Here is a 13,076-nt window from a genome sequence, read left to right on the forward strand (position 1 = left end):
AGTCGATGAATAGCATTCTCACATAGTTCCCCTTCCTCTTGTCCAGGTGTGATGCTGCTGTGTGCAGCACATGGGCTATGGCGTCCTCCGTGGACCTGTTGGGGCGGTATGCAAATTGCAGGGGGTCCATGTTGATGGGGAGGGAGGAGCAGATGTAGCCCTTTACTAGCTTCTCAAAGCACTTCATGGCTATGGAGGTGAGAGCTACAGGGCGGTAGTCGTTGAGGCAAGCAGGCTTGGATTTTTTGGGTACAGGGATAATAGTGGACTTCTTCAGGCAGGTGGGGATGACAGCCTGTTCTAAGGACAGGTTAAATATGTCAGTGAATACCGGGGCCAGTTGGTCAAGAGTTTTATTTGTCACGGCATACGAGTATACAATGAAATGCGGGTGGTCTTGCCCTCAACGATGTGCAATACAGTGGTACAACATATAATAGAATCCAATACAAAAAACATTGTGCAATAACAGGTAACAGGTAACATGGTGTGACATCTCGGTATTTGTACATAGTTATTTACAGAGCATATAGGACATGCTAGGTAGCTTTGGTAGTGCAATACACTGTTACTGTTGCTAATACTAATTTAAAGTGGCCTTTCCTTTTGGCAATAAGTGTGGGTGTGTGCGGCCAGGGCCGCCTCAGGGGGTGTGCGAGCAGTGCGGTCGCACAGGGCCTCGCGGGAAGGGGGGCCTCGCACAAAAAAATTAAAATAAATAAAATAATTTATTTTTATTTTTATTTGTTTTATTATATTTTATTTTTATTTAATTTTTTTTTGCGAGGCCCCCCTTCCCGTGAGGCCCTTTTTCATCACAGACCTAAAATCTAGTTTTGCTTATATGCTTATATATTTCACATTAGACACGTTTGTAGAATGTGTCTGACTTGTTCCTGGCTCTGCGGCTCTGCAGATACACTATTGGAGGCAGCTCTGAGGCTCTGCAGCAGAATTGGTTTCAATGAGGGGAGGGGTTACAGGTAAGGTAGCGTCTGACTATTTCGCGCGTGCAGCATTGGAGGTTATGCCAGCCAAGATGAAGAGGACATCGTTCGGCAGATGGACTGAAGATGAAAGTTGTTGCATGTTAGACAGTTCAGTCAGGCTAGCGGCTAGCCATCCCGGCTAAAGACAGGGACAGCTAGTTAGCTTTAGCTACGTTATAATATTGAGTGCTAACGTGTGGTTCAGTCGGAATAGCCATGATGATGTCGGCTAGTAGCTAGCTTAGCTAAAGGCTAACTAGCGTTAGCTAACCTAGAGAGAGCACGTGCAGCATTGTTATGCCAAGATGAAGAGGACGGTCGTTCGGCAGATGAACTTCGTCAACTCCACGCGGTTGTCTCCATCCTCTTGGACGTTTGGTGAGTTTTTAATGCACTCTATTCTATTCCCGCCGTGGATATCTCTCTCTCTCTCTCTCTCGGGAGCCAAACGGGCCGACTAGCTGTTGTAGTAGCTAACGGTGTGTGGCCTGGTGTCAGCACCTGGTGCGAGGGAGGTGAGCTTGGTGTTTCATTATGAGAATATCTCCATGCTCAAGTCGGCTATAGTCCGCGAGGGACTTGTTGCCGGCACCGCTATGGTAAACACCACTCTGTAGTGGGACGTGTATTGCCTTCTTTTTCCCTTCTCTCTTCGTATGAGAAGAGGAAAACACAGCGGCTGTCTGAAGTGTTGGCCTGTATTGCTTTTCTCACGTTGTACAGTTTTTCAGTGGTAGCCGCATAGCTTGCTTCTGCGATAGCCGGGTTGAGCTAACTGTTAGCCAGTTAGCTGTTTAGCTACGACGTTAGCTGCTCGTTTTCGCTCGGCTGGGAACGTTAGCTTGATGCTATCAGTTAGCCTAGAGTTAGCTGTTAGCTTGTGCTACGACCATTGATATTAGCCGTGAGAATAGCAGGCCCTGGCACTCTGACTACGACATCATCTTTGACAGAAGATGTAGTCGGGCCTGCACCATGACAAGGCCCCGGCCATAGCTTCTTTTTGTCCCGCCAGCGAGAGGCCTTTCGTCAACGTGGAGACCTGTGTTGCGGCCTTTCGCCCTGCGTTCCTTGGTGCAGGTAAGATGTCCATTGGACATTACCCCACTCTTCCTTCCTTCCCCTCCCGAATGTTTTGTTAATAACAATGTTTTTTTCCAGGCAAGACATATGTTACTTCACAACATTTGGAGATACGACATGTGCTGTGTGTGAATTGTCTTGGTCGTTTGTGTAGCTTGGGTAGCGTTGGCCAAAGCTGTGTGTGGCCTGGTGTCAGTACCTGGCTACTCTATTTGCAGTTAGCCTATTTAGCTGATGTCGGCCATTGGCTCCTTGCTACTTTGTTTTCTCTGGTATAGACCCTCTTCTCTTTGGATTTAAGTGTTGATCTTTGTCCTCTTGGATCTATGTATATTCATGTTGCCTTTGTGAAGTTATCTTTTCCTTCTGTTTTGTTCTTCCATTAAAAGTTGAATATCCTTTAGGGGCTCATCTTTGCTTATCTCTCTCATACATGCTCTCTCTCTAACTCACAGACACACAGACATGCTCTCTCTCTCTAACACACAAACACACATGCTCTCTCTCTCTCTCTTTCTAACACACATATACATGCTCTCTCTCTAACACACACACACAAACAGACATGCTCTCTCTCTATCTCTCTCTTTCTAACACACACAACTGTGCAGCGATAACACTGTATATTGACTGTAGAACGGGAGCTCTCTCTCGCTCTCTCTCTTGCTATATGTTGACTGTATCATGCCCAGCCTCGGGCAGCGCTATTATTTAAGAATATGTTGACTGTATGAAAAAAAAAAAAAAAAAAAAAATTGGGGGGCACTCAGGGCCTCGCATTTCTCCCATGCGGCCCTGTGTGCCGCATGAGTGTGTACCATGCTACCACCAATGGAAACTAGTATAATAGAGAATTGTTTACAGAACACAAATAAAAGTAATGGCTATTGCAACAAAAATGGAAGCGATAAAAAGTGTAAAAAAAACGTGTACATTCTTTTCAGTATAATAAATACTTTGTTTTGATTTCTGAACAATATTAGAAAAATGGTTTTAAAATGCTCCCCCCCCCCCCTCTAATTAGCAAATAATTGATTCTTTTCTCAAATATTTTTTCTTTATCTTATCTCCTTATGGTTTATGCTGCGCCTGGTAAGATTACAGGTTTGAATTCGATTTATTATATACTATTACTATTATTATGATTATTATTATCATTGTTATTAATAATAAAATATCTCTTAGGCTAGATTAATTCCACTTGGGTCACAGGAGAGTGCTCTTAACACATTAATTGCCATAAACGAAGATTCTCATTTTTGGTGCAGATTAGCGGACATACATTAACCCTTTCAGCGCCAAACCCGAGATTTCTCAAGTTTCGAATCCAACGGTTGAGCGCCAAATCCGAGATTTCTCGTTTTGATAATCCGATATTCCCATTCTAAACACTCGGACTGTCCTGTATCTCCCTGGCACTGCTGCCTATGTTATAGGGCTGACCCCTATTAGTCGAATAGTCTACTAATCGATCGAAAGGAACCGTAGTCGACTGCCAACCTCTTAGTAAAAAAAAATTCTTTTTATTTTATTTTAATTTGTATCATTCTTTCCAAAAGAAAAAAGGCTTAGAAGCATGGCTAACGCTAATGGCATGCATACCAGAGGCTAACTGCCTAAGAAAACAGGCACAGAGGCACTGAAAGAGGATTTCACCCAACTAATGAACACACTAGACTAGACAAATATCAAGATGTATCCATCAGTGGACCAATTGCATCCTTTTGCAGAGGACAAGAAGCCTTCCATCAGACATTAAGCACCCCCACAGCCCAAATGGAATGATACATTTATTTTAAAAAAAAATTATAAAAAAAGAAAAATCATTTTTATTATTATTTTTTTTATAGTCGACTAATAGTCGACTATCGGCTAATTTCGGCCAATCATAGTCGACTATCCAAATCCTTAGTCAGGGACAGCCCTACTACGTTTTAATTGCAATGACGATCGAATTCCGACAGGTGGCAATATCGCCTACCTTTTGAACTGGGTCTCTGTCTTTCAGTACTGAGGTACCTCCGGCTGCAGGAATCCCTTCCCCCTCAATGTGACTGTCACTGATCTGCTCATGTGAAACCTATTGATTCCCGTATTATAGCCATGCCCAATGCACACGACTAATGGCGATCGCGATGGAACTACTGGGATTATTCATTTTGGAGTACCTTCTGACTAAGGTAAGGTCTATTTTAGGTCTATTTTACTGAACCTAAAACATGCTTTTGTATTGATCACAGCGTCGTATTTTACAGAACCTAAAACATGTTTTTGGTAACGATCACAGCTTTGTAAACCCCCCCCCCCCTTGATGATTTTGTGAAGAAATATATATATATATATATGTAGAAGGGTGGATTATCCCTGCTTGTGGGAGTAGTAGTACACAGACACTGGGTAGTAGGATACTATAGTATTGGACCTATAAGTACCCCCGTCTTTGGCCCGGAACGTCGTTCTGGAGGGCTTGCAGCTGGAGTGGATGGGGCCCAGGATTTACTAACCTGGGGACTGGTACTCTGGTTGCCCTCGCCTTCCAAGGCGGTCAGCAGTAGCTCCCCACACACCCTCACTTCCCCCAGTACCTCCGACAGCCCTCCCACACCCAGTGACTGTCAGTTCAATAGTATTATTGGGCTTCCCTGTAAGCAGTACCCTTCCTTGACCACCTGTATAGACCCTTCAAATGCTATTATGTGAATGGGGTGTAAGGGTTAAATAATTATGCAGTCACAATATTTACCCAGGGGTTAGAATAGCAAATGGAAGAAACAGACACACACAATGATCCCGATCAAGTCTACTTTTACTGAAGCCTGGGCATGTTATCCATTACAATGTTATTCCTTAATACATGGCACCGGGTGCTCTTGTTATCTTAATGTAGGGGAAGCTCTTCCCACCATAGGCACAGAGTGCTCAATACATTAAAACACCCCGCTTGTACTAGGGGAACCTAGGCATAAAATGTAGACACATTGGGAATTCAAGAACCAAATAATCAAATAAACAAATAACAAAACAAAACCAAGTAAATGTGGGCCCACGTTACCAAAAGAAAACCTAACCTAAGCCGGCTTAAATTGTTCGGGGTACCCCTTAGACACTGGTTGTTAGCGTTCACTTCAATGGACGTTGCTGTTGATACACGTGGTACTGTTAGTACTTAGCCAAGATGGCGGACCCACTCTTGTCACCACTCGTCCGGGTACAACGGGGATATTCCAAAGCACACGCCCGTTGTGGCTGCGACTGTTCATGGCCAAGTCCAACGTGGAAGAGAGTTTCCTGCTCCCCTTGCCTCCAGGCAGTGATGGGCAAGCTACTTAGAAAATGTAGCAAGCTACACTACAAGTTACTCTCGATTAAATATAGCTCAACTACAATGGAAGCTATCCCCAGATAAATGTAGCAAGCTACACTACAAGAACATGGCAAAAATAGCTAGCTACATCGGCACTACTTTTTTTTTTTTTTACTTCATGATCAAGTTTCCACAAAACAAATAGGCAGGCAAAATAAATGCTCAGTTTGATTGTTTATTATAAAACTGAAACAAGCCCTCGGTCTGGCTTTTTGTGTCATCCTTTTAACATGAACTTGTATTATGTACAAAATCCAGGAAGGCACGTTTAGCTGGGTGCAGCCTCTACAAAAGAAAAGAAAGAGACCATTTGGTTTGATCAATTTTTATAGTATAGTTTGTTGATTACTTTTGATGCAGTAATGGTCTTTTTCTTTTCTATTCTATCTTTATGTATTATTTATCCCTAAACTCTGCATCTTCTGGCTGCCTGATACCCTCTCCTAGCTGAAACCTGCCCACTTTATCAACCAAAAACACACTTCTTCAATATCTGAATTTTAACTAATAATAACTGTCTTACTGCATTTTACTATTATGCTACCATGTCTATACTACCACCAACTATGCTAATATGTCTATACTACTACAGTACAGTATGTACTCAAGAGTATAACACTCAAGCTCGACACTGCTAGACAAACACTACTACTTATCCTTGGCTGCTAGATATGTACCAATCCTGCTGACTTGTTGTACACAATTTGTAAGTTGCTTTGAATGAAAGCGTCAGCTAAATGACCAAATGTATTTAAATATGTAACTCACAAAACATTCCATGGCCCCAAAATCATGTGGGGACCCCCCTGGGGGTCCTGACCCACAGGTTGAGAACCACTGCTCTAGGTGATATTTTCCCTCTTAGTGTATGTACTATTTATGGTAGTTTGTTTTTTCTTTTCTCCACCACCATAATATTGTTCATTGTCTGCCTACAGTGAAACATGTTAGTTAAATATGTTGACAAAAAGTGCACTGACTTGTGTGCTGTTTGGGAACAGTTGACAATGTTTATGTAAAGCTTTTCATCAGCTTACCTGAATATATGTGTTCTCAAGTTAGTGCTGGGCGTGTGGGATGTTGAGAGAAGCTTCGTTTTTGGCTGACACAATAAACACATATGTTGACATCATCTTCATCAATGCCATCAGCCCTGGAAACATCGAATCCTTCTGCTATTTCGCGCGGTTCATTCATTCATTCATGGTCTGTGTAACTGAGGGGTACAATTCCCTGACTGTATTGATAAGTATGGTATCATTAAACCACTACCGCTTTATGTACTTTAACTACTGGCCATACAGTACACGATATCTAAATATGATGAACACTTTCCCACAATGAAATCGGTTCCAGACAAAGGTAATAATCAAATATTTAATATAGCAAAAGGTACATATGATATTTACTATTACATTTATGATTTGAATGCACTTGTAAGGCAAATGAGTACTCGTAGGCAAATCAACACTGAATGTCCAATCTCTGGTTACGCAGGAAGCAAGTATACAACCTGGCTCTTAGGGAATTAGATCTATGGTACACTTAATGATATAGCGGGATATTCTGGAAGGGGTCCTCCCGGTTGTAAGCCGGTAGGGGGGGTAGGAGAGCCGTCGGTAGTAGACCGTCTGGTCAACGATATCTAGGGAGACTTCAAGTACAGAAGACAGTGCAGTAGACTCTTGATCCGCAGATGAATACACCTTGGTTCTCTTGTAGGCTGTAGCTCCACAATGAAGAAGAAGCTAGGCGACCTCAGTCTCTCTGAGCGCCGACTCAACTTGACTCCTCTCGGGGGTAAATCCAACACTCACAGGCGTCGGCGATTATCCGCTCCACAAATCACAGTACCAAAGCAAATATATTCCAGCCGCATAGGGCTCAGCAGTCGTCGGGTAGGTAATCCAGTGTACATGTCCCTCGGTCCTCGTCTAGATCTCCTCGGATGAAGGCGCCATGTGGTCGGCCCAGCCTGGTTAAGACTCTAGATAACACGAGGAAGCGTTGGAGATGCTGGTCACTTTAGAACTCTAACCGCACGATGCACCATACACGATAGACTATTATTACTTAATAGAAATACGTCGCACTCGACGGTACAGTGCCAAACTCTGACAATTCAGCTATTAATTCGCACGAGGTCTCGATGCTATTCTAAGGCCAAACAGGCCATACTACACCGCACGTGGTATCGTGGGTGAGGCTTCACGTTCTGTTACTAAGTTGGGTAGAAGGGTAATGGACTAAAAGGATTTCTACATTTACTTGCGCCATATTTATATGCACGGTGAACAAATAGTGCCACTCTCATTTCGGTAGCCGTATCCCTGAGCGGAGCCGGGGCTAGTACGGACATGTCTCGTCGGTACCTTTGAACTTGACGCCAGGGGCTGGTCCCCTGGCGCCTGGTCCTTTTGTCCAATAAGAGAATGAACTATTATTGGCTATAGTAGTCTAAAGGGATATTCCGTGTATATGTACAAGGAATATACAAGGGATATCAAACGATATACAAATACTATTCAATATATATCCATAAATAAATATATATATTCGGTTTAATCTGATCCTTCGTAACAGCCGCCCCCTAATTAGTCCCACCTAATTAGCTAAGCAGAGACAGATTAACCGCACTGTCCACTACTCAATGTCCGCTGTGAGGGTCAGTCAGTTAACAAAGTCATGGGGTCATGGTCGTCATCGATAGTATCGGGGAGCCTTGGCAGTTCTATTAGCCTCGCCACGGGTCGGGTGTAGGTCCGCCCTTGGACGAGCACTTCAGCTGCTCGGACCTTTCCATCGGCACCGGTGATCACTTTGCTTACGCGGCCAGCCGGCCACATAGCTCGGGGTAGTGACTGGTCGATAATCATGACGACTGTTCCTTCTGTCAAATTGTCTCTCTCTTTCACCCATTTCTGGCGGGTCTGTAGAGACGGTAGGTAGTGGAGTAGGAAGCTGTTCCAAAACTTGTCAGCCAATACTTGACTGTACCTCCACATTCTTCGGCCGTTCGCTTCTTCAGGCCTGTACATTGTCTGGGGTAGCGCGGGGTCCAGCCACACAATCAAGAGTGTGTTGGGGGTGACTGGGTCGACATCTGCTACATCACTTGAGACGTAACCGAGGGGCTTTGAGTTCAATACTCCCTCGATCTCCGTGAGGACTGTCATTAAGACTTCTTCCGCCACGGTCTGGGCCCCAAGCACGGCGTACAGGGCTGTCTTTATAGAACGTACTTCTCGTTCCCAAGTTCCACCGAAGTGAGGTGCGTTCGGGGGATTAAACTGGAAGTCAATCTGGGATGGAGCGAGGTGGGTCTTAAGTTCTGGGCCCATAGCTTGGAAGCTCTCTCTCAGCTCTCTTTCTCCGCCTTTGAAGTTTGTCCCGTGATCAGACAATAATGTAGACGGTTTTCCTTTCCGTGATGTGAATCTTCGGAAGGCCATAAGGAATGAGTCTGTGCTCATGGTTGGAAGGAGTTCGATATGTATCGCTCTGGTGGTCATGCATTTGAATACAATACCCCACCGCTTCTCTGTTCCTCTTCCTTTCTTTATATACAGCGGGCCGAAACATTCCATACCGGTGGAGTGAAAAGGCTTGTCGCCGAGTCGGAGGCGACAGGGAGGTAGGTCAGCCATCCGGGGTATACTGGGCTGGGCTCGCCACTTACGACAGTCTAGACAGGTTCGCTGGAAGCGCCGCACTGCTTCTCTCCCTTGCAGTATCCAATAACGACGTCTGATCTCCGCGAAGACTCTCTCTGCCCCTGCGTGGTGCACATCCTCGTCGTATTTCTTTATGATCAGCTCTGTGACCTTGTGTCGCTGTTCAAGACTATCGGGTACTTGACGTCATCCGGTAAGTCTGGGGCTCTCTGCAGACGACCACCCACTCTGATGAGATTATGGGCGTCGCTCTCGGGGGCTAGGTGGAGCAGTCTGCTGTCTGATGGGACGGGCTTTGCTCCCTGTAGACAGGCTAGCTCATCGGGGAACGAGTCTCTCTGGGCTCGTTGTAGTAGAAGAAGTTCTGCTTCTTCGTAGTCAGCTGCTGAAATGTCAGTCGTGGGCTGAACCTCTGGGTGGTGCCACAGAAATGTCTTTAGCTGCGCACTCTGTAGGGTGAGGCAATCGTCTATGTCGGGGTCTGTGGAGACGAGTGTGTTCAATCCACAGAACATAGGTTTCTTGTTTTCGGCCTCCTCTTTACTCGCCTCCCGTGGGGTGGGTGTAGGCCACTCTTCTTCGGGGAGCTTGAGAAACTCTGGTCCGTCACTGTAGAGGTTGTGACGGGTGAGGTCATCCAGGGACATTCCCCGGGTGATGACGTCAGCTGGGTTGTGTTTGGTGTCCACATACCTCCAGCTCGCTACTTCTGTTAACTCTTGAATCTCGGTGACTCTGACTCCCACGAAGACCTTGTATCTGCACGAATCAGACCGGATCCATGTGAGTACTGTCGTGGAGTCTGACCACAAGATTGTTCTTTGCACCGGGATGGTGAGTTCACGTTGGATTAACGTGGCGAGCTGCGCTCCTGCTAGGGCTGCGCAGAGCTCTAGACGCGGGATAGATTGTTGCTTTCGTGGGGCTATTCTTGAGCGAGCCAGGATGAAAGCAGTATGTATTTCTCCTCCCTCCTCTCGGGCACGCAAGTAGGCCACCGAACCGTAGGCTACTTCGGAGGCGTCGCTGAATACGTGCAGGTCCATCTTGCATGTCTCTGGCCTCACGGTGGGTGGGAAGTAGCTGCGGCGTATATTAACACCTGGGAGTGAGCGGAGTTCCGTCTCCCACTCTCTCCATGTGGATGCAAGGTGTTCGGGTATGGGATCGTCCCAGCCCTGGTCCTTGTCCCATAGCGCTCTTACAATCATCTTTGCCCTGGTGGTGTAAGGTAGAATACATCCCAACGGGTCATATTGTCTGGCGAGTGTTCTGTATACACTCCGTCTGGTGGTCGGTATTGCCGTCGACCTTCCCTGCTCCTTGGTCAGGGGTTTGTGTCTATAATGGAGCAAGTCTGTTTTGAAGCGCCAGACTAGTCCTAGTGTCATTTCTTGGGCTTCTCCTGGGATGGTCGCCATCCAGGTGTCGCTGCTCGCTGCCTTGTCCTCGGGGGAGAGGCTGCGCAGTACTTGCGGGTCGCTGCTGGCCCACTGCCTGATATCAAAGATCAGGGAGGCGCGGAGCTTGAGTAGAAGAGCCTCGGCTTCTTCTGGCGTCGAGACGCTTTGTAAATGGTTGTCCACGTAGAAACTATTTGTCACACTTTGTCGGACCTCTTCATCTGCTGCTGGGTCCTCTGCGACGTGTTTTTGTAGTGCAAACGTAGCACAGCATGGGCTGCATGTGGTTCCGAAAGGGAGGACTTCCCATTGATAGATGGCTGGGTGCTCATCTCCGATCCTCTCTCTCCATAGGAACCGCAGCAGGGGCTTGTCCTCCTCCACTAGTCTCACCTGCAGGAACATCCCTTTGATGTCGCCGCTGATAGCCACCTTGTCCTGGCGGAAGCGTAGTAGCACGCCTAGTAGAGAGGGGCCGAGTGTTGGGTCGGGCAAGAGCTCTTTATTCAGATTTTGTGATCCGATCTGGTAGCTGCAGTTAAACACAATACGATCCTTGCCGTTGTGGTGGACCTTGTGGTGCGGCACGTACCATTATTCGGTCGTCTGATCGGCCTCTTTAATGTCAATTTTCTTTATGTGTCCCGCTGTGATTAGCTTGTTAATCTCAGCGCGGTACACAGCCTCTTGAGCGGGGTCTTTGGCTAGGCGCCGCTCTGTGTTCAATAGATACCGCTCCGTCGCCTCTTTTGTGGCGTGAAAGGTGGGCATTCCCTCTCGCCTCAGGAGTGGAGTTGCGTATCTCATCACTCCGTTGACTGTGACTCTCTTTGTCCCTTGCTCGAGGAGGGCTATAGCGTAAATATCTTCCTTAGAACGAATGTCTTTCTTTTCGTTCTTAAAGGGCATTGTCTCTAGTGTCCATAGCCTCTCGACATGCTGCAGGAGTGTGGTGTCTTCTTCTGTCGCTCTGGAGTGGAGGCAGCTAGTGGCTGCTGTTCGGTTAAGAGACTTGGCGAGGGGGCCTTGTAATGTCCATCCTAGGCGGGTCTCGACTGCTGCAGGACAACCTCTGGGTCCTGTATGGACCCGGTCTATCGGGACTATGAGGTCTGCATGGTCAGAGCCTATCAGCAGGGTTGGGGTGGCACCGTCTATGAGCGGGATAGGGAGTTGACGCAGGTGCACATATTTATCCATCAGCTTGGCGATGGGGTAGGTGTACTGCGATAGTCCTATTTCTTGGCTGGTGAAAGCATTAGTAATCCTATACCGTCTCTCTGGCTGCCCGCTTGCTGCGATAGTGAAGGAGACATTCTCGCCCTTTATCGTCTTTAGATCTCTTCTTATTGTCCGAATCGTCATCTGGTTCTCGCTCCCCCGCAGCCCCAGCTGGGCCGCAGCGGACGCGAGGAGAAGGGTCTTCTCTGACCCGTCATCAAGGACGGCGTAAGTGTCCATGACCTTATCTTGGTAACTCAGTGTTACGCGGACCACCTTTAAGAGCACCTGGGCGCCGCTGCTGCTAGCGGGGTCAATGTACATAACACTTGCCTTTGTGCTGCTGGATGGTGCAGGCTTTCTTCTGTTACTGTCGTGTAGGACATCTAGGTGGGCTCCGTCACACCGACTACACCTCTTCTTGAGGCGGCACTCGGCTGCCATGTGACTGCGCGCACATCGGTAACAGCGCCTGTTGGACTTTATCCATTGACTCACTTCTTCAGCGGTCATCTTCTTGAACAGGTCACATTGTGACAACCAGTGTTCCTTTTCGCAGTACGGGCACACCATCTTCCACTTCTCTTTCATCGAGGGGGTACTGTGGTTCTTGCTGCTCGGTACTGATTCTGATTGGTGCATGACAGTCACCGATCTTCGGCCATCGTTTGCTCTCCTAGGTCCCTCTCTGGAGCTTGGTGTGCTCCGCACGAACGTATCCAACCGTAGGCTGCTGACTTCTCTCGCCAGGAAGTCGGCTAGGTCTAGGAGGGATGGCTCGGGACCGTTAGGATCACGGTGGTCTCTTTGCCGCCTGAATCGCTCCTGTCGGGCGGGCGGCAGCTTCTCTAAAATCCTCTCGACGTTCGAGTTTGCGTATAATTCGTGCATACCCTTTTCTCGTTGCGCCCCCAGCATCCCTACCAGGGATTGTACTTTGATAGACAGGTCGTCTAGTGAGCGATTGTCTGTTGCTGGGGGTAGGCGGTCAATATGCCTTATCTCTTGTATTACGTAATCCCATATACGTCCATATCTTTGGTCTAGTGCTGCTAGAGCCGCTGTGTATGGGGTAGTAGAGGTGGCATAGGCCAGCGCTATGTTGTGCGCTCTGGGCACTTTCAGGTGCTTCAATAGGATAGCATACTTGTGGCGTTCATCAGCTACATCCACCATCATTGTCTCTAAGCACATCCGTAGCTCCGTGTACTGTGCTCGGTTCTCATGGGTGAAGTCTGGAAACGTCGGTGTGCCAATGTATGACGCCGTGGATGGCTGGCACATCGGTGAGCGTTGGAAGAGAGGCCTCCTGGGCGAGTCTCCTCTTACGCCTCTCGGTGGG

This window comes from Notolepis coatsorum (genome assembly GCF_963971535.1).
Source record: "Notolepis coatsorum genome assembly, chromosome: 16".
NCBI classification, from domain to species: Eukaryota; Metazoa; Chordata; class Actinopteri; order Aulopiformes; family Paralepididae; genus Notolepis; species Notolepis coatsorum.